General features: G+C 41.0%; 1 protein-coding gene across 1 annotated transcript in view; it reads left to right on the forward strand.

The window, feature by feature from the left end:
- Positions 1 to 12,382, forward strand: part of LOC311230491 (poly(rC)-binding protein 4-like) — a 259,895-nt gene that overhangs the window by 132,947 nt on the left and 114,566 nt on the right. Inside the window, exon 2 of the mRNA XM_084316780.1 lies at positions 9,897 to 10,052. The gene's annotated coding sequence lies outside the window, so the exon portion shown is untranslated. The remainder of the gene's footprint in view (positions 1 to 9,896; positions 10,053 to 12,382) is intronic.

Here is a 12,382-nt window from a genome sequence, read left to right on the forward strand (position 1 = left end):
GCCTGCCCAAAAAAAAATAAAAAATAAAAAAAGGGGGCCCATCTGGGCTAAGCCCCAGATCTCCTACAATCCTAAATCCGCCCCTGTTCATTACCCCAGTGTGGGAATTTGTCCTCTGCATTTGACCCATCCTAACTGCTGTGGAGCAGTGGGCAGCCACAGTGCAGAGCCTGGGGACCAGCTCCAGTTGTAATGCAGTGCCTTGGTCAAGGGCGGTGGCAGGAGTGTGTCCCTGGCATGCATGTGTCTTTGCCACGGTATGAAATGTAGTTGAGGATGTATCAAGGAACCTAAAAGGAAAATACTCAAATAAAGTACCTCAAAACTGTACTTAGTGCAGTACTTGAGTAAAAGTCGACCCCTGCCTACACACCTTTATTCGCTCAGGCGTGACAATCAAGTCTCACTAATGAACGTTTTCTCTTGTCACCAAGGCGCCCATGTTGGCATAGAGACATAACCCTGACTGACTGCTCTCCGGATACATAGACACACACACAATGATATAAATACAAAGACACAACACCCGCAATCTCTCTCTCTCTCTCTCTCTCTCTCTCTCTTCTCTACCTCTTTCTCTGACTCATGTGTTCCATTTGCCCTCCCGTTCTCCCTTTCTCTTTTCTCTACCTCTTTTCTTCACCATGTCTCTCTCTCTCTCTCTCTCTCTCTCTCTCTCTCTCTCTCTCTCTCTCTCTCTCTCTATCTCTCTCTCTCTCTCTCTCTCTTCCTCTCTCTCTTCTTCCCTCTCTCTCTCTCTCTCTCTCTCTCTCTCTCTCTCTCTCTCTCTCTCTCTCACACACACAAACACACATGTGCACATATACTGTACATATATACTAGGGCTGGGCAATTAATCGAAAAAAAATTGCAATCTCGATTCATAGACCTATGCAATCTCATTTCTAAATTATGACGAATTTTTTTTTATAAAAAAAAATAAATGTATACATTTTTTATTTATTTTTTATTTATTTACTTTTTTACTTTTTACTTTACTTTTTTAAATTCATATATGTTATGTTGTCTGTTTAAGAAAGAGTGCAATAAATGATTTTATTGAAAAAATAAGAATCGTGTGAGAGAATCGTGATCTCAATTCTTAGAGAGAAAAATCGTGATTCACATTTGAGCAAGAATCGCCCAGCCCTAATATATACACACATTAACACGTTCAGACACACACACACACACACACACACACACACACACACACACACACACACACACACACACACACACACACACACACACACACACACACACACACACACACACACACACACACACACACACACAGAGCTAAATCTTTTTCTTTTTCCTCTCTCCTTTTTTTTGGGGGGGGGGGTGCTTAAGTATCATCACGCTTGAGTGGCATTTCCTTCCTCAGCCAGAAGCTTATTTAATTCTGCCCCTAAGCCATTTAAACAGAGTTCCCAATAATTTTTTAAATTACCACAGTGACATGTTGACTATAGCTTTTGACACTTTAGAAATTATGTGAATACTCCACACCTACTGCGCTAAGTAGACCCACTCCTATCCGAGCTCCTGGGGGGTCATCAAAGTAAAGCAGGCTATTCTTGGTCCTTCCCACCACAGTCAGGACAGCTGGAAACCGCCCAGTTTTTAAAAAAAACACACTTCTTCAATCAATATCTGAACATTCTTTATAAAAACCTTCGTACTGTCTTTTACTATTATGCACTTTGCTACAAAGTAATCTACCTTGCCTATACTACTACCTACTATGGCAGGGGTGGCCAACCCGCGGCTCGCGAGCCGCATGCGGCTCTTTGCCCGTCAATGTGCGGCTCTTCCATCCATAAAAAAATAATTAATTTTTTTTTTTTTTTTTTTTTTTACTTTTTTTTTACGTCACTCATTCCATAAGGACGTAGAATAAACATTTACAGTTTTTTTTTAAATGGTCCATTTGCATGTTCTTGGTATCTGAATCTAGGGACATATATGGATCAGTGTCAGAAATAGTGTGTCTGTTACTAGGCTTGAGTAAATTGTAATGAACCAAAGGAGAATATCAATTCTATTTAAAAAAAAAATAATCTTTGACTGTAAATAACACCATGCTAAAATTGACCAGACCTGAAAAATCTAAGCAAATGAATAAAGGGAAGATGATTAAACAGAAGGTTTTGTAGATACAGTACTGAATTCTGCCATCTTTTTTATAATGTAAATTTCTCCACCATTTTTCATCATATTGCAACACCGTTTTTTGCAAGACGTTCACAGAAAGGTAGAGAAACTAACTGCGTTCTGTTTTATGGCAATAACGTTCAGGTTTGTGGGAGATAATCCCAAAAAATAAGAGAAATTAAAAAGTAAATCCAGAAGTCAGATGATTGACAGGGGCTGGTGTGAGCTGGGTAGGGTCGTTTTTCGAAATTTGAAAGCCCTGCGTCTCTTCCTTCAAAAGACTACACTCACTTTTGGCTGTGCCACTTCCTCCTGTCAATATGCGCCGGTTTCCGACTCAATGCCCTGAGATTTCTATAATCTTATATTTCACTAATAACAGTTAAAATAATTGGTAAACAAACATAATGCTGAAAATATACACTTTTACTGTATAGCTCGGGCTTAAGAGGTTAACCCTGTGAGGCCCAAATTAAAAAGAAATTAGCAACTTCAGAGGCCAGAGGGTGGGACATATAAACACATTTACTATCAAATAGCATTGTGAGGCTGAACAACAGGACCAATTGACTATACATGTGCTTAAAGGGGAACTATCTTATAAATGGCTTTTTTCAGTGTTTACCATTGTTTCTTAGCTATGTGGACTTATATTAATAGGATATATGTCTCTAATTCTCATATTGGCGAATTCTTCCAATTCTCCTCTCACAATATTCACCCTCACTGAACTGAGTCATCTGAAAATGTGCATATCTGTGATGTCAGAGATTTCTCAGCTGCATAATAATGTGGCAGTTGATGTGGCAGTTGGCACCAGGCCACACAGTGGTTGGAGCCCAGCCTCAAAACGGCTTAAGATCTTGAGGTAGAAAAATGCGGTTTTTAGTACTTGATTAGAAATACAAAACAATGCATTTTTTTTGAAAAAAACCTAGGTGTTCCATAGACCCACAGGAATTGTGTAAAAGTGCCCAAATAGTGAAAGAAATAGTAAAATAGTTCCCCTTTAACATTTTTTAAATAAACATTATTTTTTTAAATGGCTAAAAGTGATTTTGTAATTTTGCAACCGTGGGTCTCACAGGGTACTTTTAACCCTGTGAGGCCCAAATAAAAAAGACATTAGCAACTTCAGAGGCCAGAGGGTGAGACCTATAAACACATGAAGGGTGCCGTGACTGAAAAAAGAGGTTGAGAAACGCTGGTATATGGTGTGGCTCTTTGTGGTACCACAGTAATTTTTTTGTGGCTCTTAGTCTCTGACTGGTTGGCCACCCCTGTACTATGGGGTGACAGTGGCTCAGGATGTAGAGCAGTCGCTTGGTAATCTGGAGGTTCCCGGTTCGATTTCCACTCCTCTCCGGCAGCTTGTCGAAGTGTCCTTGAGCAAGACACTTAACCCCTAATTGCTCCCGATGAGCAGGTTGGCACCTTGCATGGTTGCATGCGTCGGTGTGTGAGTGAATGAGTAAAATGTGAGGAACAAATTGGATAAAAGCGCTATATAAATGCACCATTTAACATTTACTATGCTAATATATCTATACTAATATGCACTCAAGACTTTAGCACTCATGTTCGACACTGTTTACACCCTAAGTTGTACCCTTCTTGCTGACTTGTTGTACCAACACATTCTCATCAGAAAAGTTAAATGAAATGGTTATAACAAAACATACATTAAGTACCTTTTTATTAAGTGCTTTATTTACTTATTGTAAGTGAGATCAGGCTGCTAGTGGTGAGCGCTAGGGTTGAGTACCATTCACATTTGAACCTGTGAATCGATACCGGTACCCAACGGTACCTTTTTTCGGTACGTTAGTCTCTAAAATGTAATCTACCTACCTCAGTTGTAAAAAAGAAAAAAATCCAAACTTCAAATAATTTATTATCATTATTATTTATTTAGAACAATTTGTTAATATATAATATTGCAGCGAGCGTTGTCTGCATCTAGCTTTGTAAAGTGTAACAACACTTGCGACCGTTTTCGGCTTGCCATTGCCCCGACTGCGTTGTTGTTGAATCAAGTAAAATCCTAGGTAAGCGTGTATTGTGCGTGTGACCGTTGACGTGAACGTGCGGCACACTTCATAGGTTTCGCTTTGCGGTAAACGAAACGATGACATCATAGGAATGTGGCACCGCTGGATCTCACGTGAATCGGTACTCGGTAGTACCGACGTGATTCGGTACCCATAGTGAGCGCACTTGCCCCGAACGTTTTCTTTTTCTTTTTGCGGATACATAACGTAAACATAAATATACAATACATAAATACATACACCTCTGGCTATAACATAACGTACATTATATACCTTTCTCCTGTGTACTTTATTTACGTATTTTAAACAAGATCGGGCTGGTTGTACAGAACTTGTAAGTCGCTTTGGATAAAAGTGTCAGCTAAATGACTAAATGTGAACGTAAGCGTCTTGCAGGGCTGTGGAGAGCAGCTTAGCTCATGTTAAATCAATGAATGGCATGTAGGACTCGCGGACACGGAATCAAACACCACGGCTCAAGGCATTCCAGACAGGTAAATAAATAAATAAAGGCGGTGTGACATCATGCATGTCTGACTCATGGTGCTCTGTGAGAGACCACACCCAGGACAGAATGTAGTATCGACCTGTTTTATATTCTAGGTCAAAGTCGTGGAGTCGCTGGCGTCCCACAGTTTGAATGGTCTTGAACAGTCACAAAGGCGTTTTGGTGAACATGGGCAGAACAAAGATTCCATCGCTGATGTAAAATACACTTCTTCCCTGATATTTGCCTGCTCCTTCCTCCCAACACCCACACCTGGGCTCTACCAGAACCTTAAGCACTGATGGCATCAGGGCAAATGTTATTGGCTGGTATGGTGTGGATTTCTCCATATTATTAAAGGTGACATGCATTATAAATCTTTTTTTTCAGTGTCTAGCATTGTATTATAGTAATATGAGTTAGTATCAATGTGTTTGTGTCTCTAAATACCATATCCAAGTTCCAAGTTCCTTTTATTGCCACACGGCCAGGCCGGTGGAATTCGAGCACGGTGCAGGTGGTAGCTGCGACAATACACCACAGTCCACAAAGACATAAGAAGACACATGGAACATAACATAACATAAACATAAACATAAACATTTTTTTATCCACTTTTTCTCCCATTTTCTATATTTTCTCCCATCCCAATTTCGTATCATCCAATTCAACCCTCCCCTGTCACGAACGCTGTTTCTTGCCTCCCACAAGCCGGCTGCAATGTGGACTAAGTCATACATAGCACAAGTCCCCTCCGGTACTTGAGGTAACAGCAGTTGCATCTTTTCACCTGCGCAGCTCGATCTCTCAGTGGCGAGGAGTAACGCGTGGGAGGCTCACGCTGCCCCCGACACTTCCTGATTCTACTGCGCAGGCGCACCAACCGACCTGTAGGAGTCGCTGTCCACAACGCCCGATCCCCACCCATCAGTTTCCCACCCCCTAATACGGCCAATGTGTATTAGTATGAACAACCAGCTAAACTGAAAGCAATGTGGAGCGCTGGGCTCGAACAGGCAAGCCCAGCGTCTCCGTCATTCGTGGCGAGCTAACGTACTACGCCACGTAGCCGCCCCAACATAAACATAACATAACATAACATAACATAACAGCAAGGGGTAAAATTAGGAGGAGTTGGAGTTAAGTAGTTGTATGGCCTTGGGGAAGAAACTGTTGTTGAACCTAACCGTGCGACTGCCCAGTGACCTGAACCTCCTACCAGAGGGGAGGTGTTGGAAGAGGTGATGAGCTGGGTGCAGGGGGTCACTGATGATTTTGTGTGCGCGTGTGATGGTGTGATGTTTGTGTATGGAGTCCAGGGCCCTATTCCCCGTACCTGGTTCAACTAAGTCGATCAAGAGTCCCATTATCCAGATTCAATTAACCCGATGTTTGAATCCGGGATTTTCCTGTTCCTCGAAGGTGGATTCAGTCTCGTTCATTTGAACCAGACTTGAGACTCCGGATAATTGCACGCGCCCGCCTCAGCTGAAAAGACAGCAAGTGTCGATAGCAGAAATCCTGATCTTCTAACGGCATTGATTGATTGATTGATTTAAAACTTTATTAACAGATTGCAGAATGGGCGTGCCTGCTGGCAGTATAGGCTTATGGAATGAATAATCAAATGAGATCTTGCTAGCGAAAATAATTAGTTCAGCTCTTTCAGAATAACGATAAAAACAAGCCCAAATAGTATATCTAATTGATACGAATTATATCATGAGGATATCTGTATGTGCTTAGGTATTAATATTATGTACTATATAAATACATGGTTTCCAAAGAGAGGCTTGGAGGGAGGCTTGCAGTTACACTATTAATCAGGTTTTAATCTGTTTCGGACCTAATCCATACATGCATTGAATTGATTACCATTTGGTTTATACCAGTGACACCTCATGTTCATCATCAGATAACAGTGCTTGAAAAGATAAATGCATTTTCTCGAATTCATTCATCAAAAACGCCAAAGGCTCATTCAATTTATCAAGTCACGTCACGTCATCAAATCCATCAAACAGCGCATCTTCATATATTTTAATCCCAGTTACAATATCACAATAACGTGTGACACTATCACAGTGATACAATTAAATATTCCACAGATTCAGATTCCTCATAATTCATATCCACAATCCGCGCATAGACGCTTCAGCTTGAATGAAACGCATCCGGGTGCTCCGTTAAGCAAATACACAGCGAAGAATATTAAACTAATCAGAGCCAAACACCCGATAGGTTTCATTCATTAAAAATATCCCAGCGGGATTCACATTTGCAATGATCCGTTTATTCTGTTATTAAAATAACTGTGTGTCGCGACTCGCGAGCGCCGTATCCGTATAAATATGACGTGCATTATATAGGACAAAGTAAATTCATAGGCTGAATATGATTTATTATCAGCGTTACTGCAGACATATTATTTTACATTTCAAACGAAGCACAAGAACATAATTCAGAATGGTATAATGCAGATCTAGACTGTGAGAATCATTTCAGGAAGCGAGCTGGCATTTCTTTGCGGGGGCGTGGCCATGGTTCATCCAGCTAACTGAACTTAACCCTGCTCTCGACCAGGCTCAAACTTTTTGATCTGTTGTCATAGTGATTTAGACAATCGAGCGTCGGGGAATGGAAAGGTCTGGCTTAAGTCAGGCTATGCTGGATATTATCCGGCTAACTCAGTTAGCCAGGTACGGGGAATGGGGCCCAGGGTGGGGAGTTTGCAGTTAATGATTTTGGATGCCCTTATGATGATCCTGTCTAGTCTGTGTAGTGTGTGTTTGGGTGTGTTGCCGTACCATACAGTGATGGAGAGTGAAATGATGTTTTGTATTATGGCTGTGTAGAATTGTATCATTAAAGTCTTCCTAACCTTGTACTTCTTGAGTTGTCTCAAGTGAAATAATCTTTGATTGGCTGTTTTATGTAGATGAGTGGTGTGATGATCCCAGTTGAGTTTATTGCTGATGTGTGTTCCTAAGTATTTGAATGTGTCTGTGGCTGAAATGGGTTGATTATTGATGAGCATGGGTGTTTTAGTGGGTGTGATTTTCCGAAAGTCAATGATGAGTTCAACGGTCTTGCTTTCGTTGAGTATAAGGTTGTGTTCTCTGCACCATGTTAGTGTCCGCTCCACCTCCAGCCGGTAGTCATCCTCCCTGTTGTTGGAGATCAGCTCTAGGATGGTGGTGTCGTCCGCGTATTTCAGCGTCTTGACTGAGGGGGATGCTGATCGGAGGTTGTTTGTGTAGAGGGAAAAAAGCCACGGGGAGAGAACACACCCCTGTGGTACCCCAATGTTGGTGGTCAGAGGGAGAGAGGTGAGGTTGTTGTAGCGGACTACTTGTTTGCGGCCCTTCAGTGTGTCCAGCAGCCAGAAACAGAGGGAGGGGGCAATGTTCATGTTGGTCAGGGTTTGGAACAGTATGAGGGGGTCGATGGTGTTGAAGGCACTGATGAAGTCAATAAAAAGTATCCGTGCATAACTGTTTTTGGTCTCCAGATGCATATTGGCGGATTGCCATCATTCAGGTCATTCATTTCCTGGTTCGAAAAAATCTGGTAATTCTGATTTGACTCGCATGGTGACGTCACGTGGCAAGGATGGAGCGGATAGTAATCCGATTGGCTCTGTGGTTGTAGCGCACCAAACGGGGTTTGACAGAGAGCGAGAGAGGGAGAATCAGATAGACCCTCGCGACAGAGCACACATACACACACGCGCGTCGCGCTGTCGTCTCTCGGTCTGTCTCTCTCTCGGTCTGTCTCTCTCTCTTCCCCTCTCTATCTCTCTCTCTCGATTCGGGAGCATAAAACTAACGCCCCGTCTATAGCGTGCGGCTCTCTCTCTTCTCTCTCTCTCTCTTTCTCTCTCTCTCTCTCTCTCTCTCTCTCTCTCTCTCTGTCTGCCACTCGCATACTGTGTGGATGACTGTCACTGAAAGTACTTATGGGCGGAGCCCAGCCAATAACAGGCTGAAATCTTGAGGCTGGAAAATGATGCTTTTGAGTACTACATTAGAAATATAAAACAATGATTTTTTTTTTTAAATAAACGTTACAGATGTCTTCCATAGACTCACAGGAATTGTGTAAAGTTGCCCAAATAGCGCTAGGAATAGCAATGCAGGTCCCCTTTAAGTCGCTGTGTAATTGCAGTTTGCCGTATTATTATATATATTTTTTGTGTTTGCTTTTTGACTAAAATCTACTTGGCAGTATGGATTTAGAATATAACATGGGCCTAACAAACTGATTGCCAAGTGGCAAAAAAGCAGGTGCCAGCTTTTCATCTGACTGTAGGTCCTTATTGTGATCAGAGACCAGCAAGAAACAGTTCTCCAGTAGAATCAGCTGGTCACATGATAAACATCATCAACCACCTCACATCCAGGAGTCACATCATAAAATCAAATTTATTTGTAAGGCCCGACAACACACGTCAATGTCCCCATGGGTTGGACACGTCTTCTTTAAACAAGTCAAGAAGAAACATCACAATAAGTCAAGAACAAAACGAGAACACTATAAAGTCCATCATCAACCCCCTCACATCCAGGAGTCACATCATCAACCCCCTCACATCCAGGAGTCACATCATCAACCCCCTCACATCCAGGAGTCACATCATCAACCCCCTCACATACAGGAGTCACATCATCAACCCCCTCACATCCAGGAGTCACATCATCAACCCCCTCACATCCAGGAGTCACATCATCAACCCCCTCACATACAGGAGTCACATCATCAACCCCCTCACATCCAGGAGTCACATCATCAACCCCCTCACATCCAGGAGTCACATCATCAACTCCCTCACAGTCCGGTAGCTGTCATGTATTAAAGGTCGAATCTGTAATACCGTCAAACAGCGACCTCTACTGTAGGCCCGCTCGGTATTGCGCTTTGTTTACTTTTTTTTGTTTTTGTCTCACGTGTGTCTGACTTTTTCCATTGTTTGACGACATTGCTGATTCTACCTTTAACCTTAAAATCCCTGCTCATCGTTTGCCATGTTGGCATTGTGCAGAGATTTATACAATAACCAGTAACCAAACAATAACAGTTACATGTCAGAAAGCATTACTTTAATGTTAATTCAAAATCCTTCTTATGCCACTCGAGTCCTTTTCTACACAACAGACATTCTAATGATCATGGTTTTTTTCTCCTTTCTGTTTCCCCAGAAACCTGAGAGAGAGAGAAAGAGAGGAAGGAGTGTAGCCCGGTTGACCCTCCTACCAGTTCTACCCACCTACAGTTCCTCTCCTGGTGTGCTGTGGTCCCCAACCCCCCGTCCCTCCAACCCTCAGCTCCAGGGTTCTCAGAGGGTTCTTCACAAGGTCAGTATAGTATGTATAATATCATCTGCTGTTAGTTTTCCTTTGAAGGTTTTAGATTTGGAACTTATACTTGTATGTATTTATCCTACCTTTGATCATGCATAGTGTGTTTTTAAATGAGTAGATATTTAATATTCCAGTGGCATGGTCAGTGCCACTACATACAGACTACAATATGCTGTAGTCTGCTTTCTGTACACATGAATAGAGAGTTGCCTTTGGGTGGTAAAATGATGGTATAATTACAGTATATGGTATAATTGGTATGGTATAATTATCTCAGTAAACTGATCATCAACTCTGGTCTGATAGTTGATCTGACCCACAAGGCTGAGGATTATTTGCAGTCTTTTTTTGTTTAATAATGTTGGTGTAAATGGTTTTGGAAATGTAAATGTTATTTTTTTCATGGATAGCTTTAATTGTCCATGAAGGAGTACCTTGACATTTAGAATTTTACTCACTGGTCTCGCCGTGAAATTCTAATAATGATATATATGATCATAGCAGGGCAAATACTGTACAATAACCTTGTCCCTGGTAATTTAACGAATGACTGGTGAAGAAAAGTAATAAAAGGGGTCACAAATGGAAGGTCAACGTGTCCATCTCTGTCAACGTGTCCTTGAGCAAGGCACTGAACCCCTACCTGCTCCAGGATTGCTGAAAATGGCTTCTCTTACACTCCAACCCCTATGGTGAATTGCATAACCAGTATATGTGTCTGGTACATATGGGCCCTATATATTTGCATGACGCAAGGTGTAACATCAGTGTGTGTCCAACTTATTTTGGTAATTTGGCGACCAGAGATGCCAGTGACTTGTATGGTCAATCAAATCATTCCCTTTAACCTGTGTGTGTTGTTCAGTCTGTGGGACTGTTTCCAATGTTTACTAAAAGAGAAATTATACAATGCAATTTTATGTGAAGAACATGTAAAACATCACTGTGCACCCACCTACACATTTATATTACAAACAGTATGTGGTGTTCAGGAAAGTGTGGAAATTGTAGGTGAAAACAAGTAAATATGGTAAAAATTCAACAAAAAGGTTCACTGTCTGCCTCCATCGTGTTTCATTTATATTTTTTTAAGATAAACATGATTTATTCCATTAATTTCTTGATTATAATATATTCTTTGTTTTACAGACATACATTTTTTTCTCACAAAAAACAAATTGCACGTTTATTGATAAATGTGATCTAGCAAAGGTAAATGGCAAATATGAATCATTTATGCTGTCTAGATTGCTTGTAATTGAGATAAAGTTAACATCTGTTAAATATTTTTACATGAATTGTTATGACTTTATTGTTTTAAAATCCCAATAATGTTGTGGGTCCACCAGAACATTGGGTGAGTAACAAAAAAGCAAACATCACACAAGGGTTAAGAACAATCTGGCTCTCCAGAAAAACTTGAACTGAAGTGAAAATGTTGCGATCCAGCATCAAGGCAGTTATTATATTATACATCAGGTTATATCCCTCGTTGTCATACCATAGGCTACACTTGATGCATTCCTTTTAATAGCCTACACCTATTTTCACACATGTATCACACGTTTATCATATTTAAAACAAATGCATAATCGCCATTGATTGACCTAACACACAAATAGTATGATAGGAGGCAGTGCACAGATAGATAATTATTTGACAGGATGGCCTATCACAAAAAAAGATTACATGTTTAACTGTGAAAGCACTCCACATTGGGAAGCACACATACAATGAGAATGTTTGCTCAATTAGGCTACATTAAAATATATATATTCTTTGCAGCCAGCAACAAGGATAGTCCACATCCAACGTTTCACAGTCCTCAGTCAGTCGAGCACACCCCTGAGGAAGACTCGGTTGTGTAGACTATTAATTGGGTTGGCTCAAAAATATTCCTTTTTTAATATGAACAATAATGTCTTTCTATGCACATGCCTATCTGTGAGGAGTGTCTTGTGAATAGATTATTATAGATTATCATATAATTTATTATTATTATTTAGTATTCTGTCCCTGTGTGTCCTTTCCTAAGTGCATTGGGCTCACAGTTGCATCCTATAGTTAGGTTGAATTATCGAATCCCTGGCTGTCACCATGATGTTTTCCCTGTGTAATGATCCGTATTAATATATTCTGATCCACACTTGAATTCAATAACCACAAGCTTAAATAACTTGTTGTGATGAACTAATTGAAAGGCTCCATTGCATTGAAGGATTTACTTCAACATGGGATGAAATGCTTAAATGCTCTGTTGGAATGTGGGAAGATGTTTGCGCTTGTCTAGCTCACCTAGACTGCAGTCGTGAATATAGAGTGCC

The sequence above is a fragment of the Notolepis coatsorum genome (genome assembly GCF_963971535.1).
Source record: "Notolepis coatsorum genome assembly, chromosome: 6".
Taxonomy (NCBI): domain Eukaryota; kingdom Metazoa; phylum Chordata; class Actinopteri; order Aulopiformes; family Paralepididae; genus Notolepis; species Notolepis coatsorum.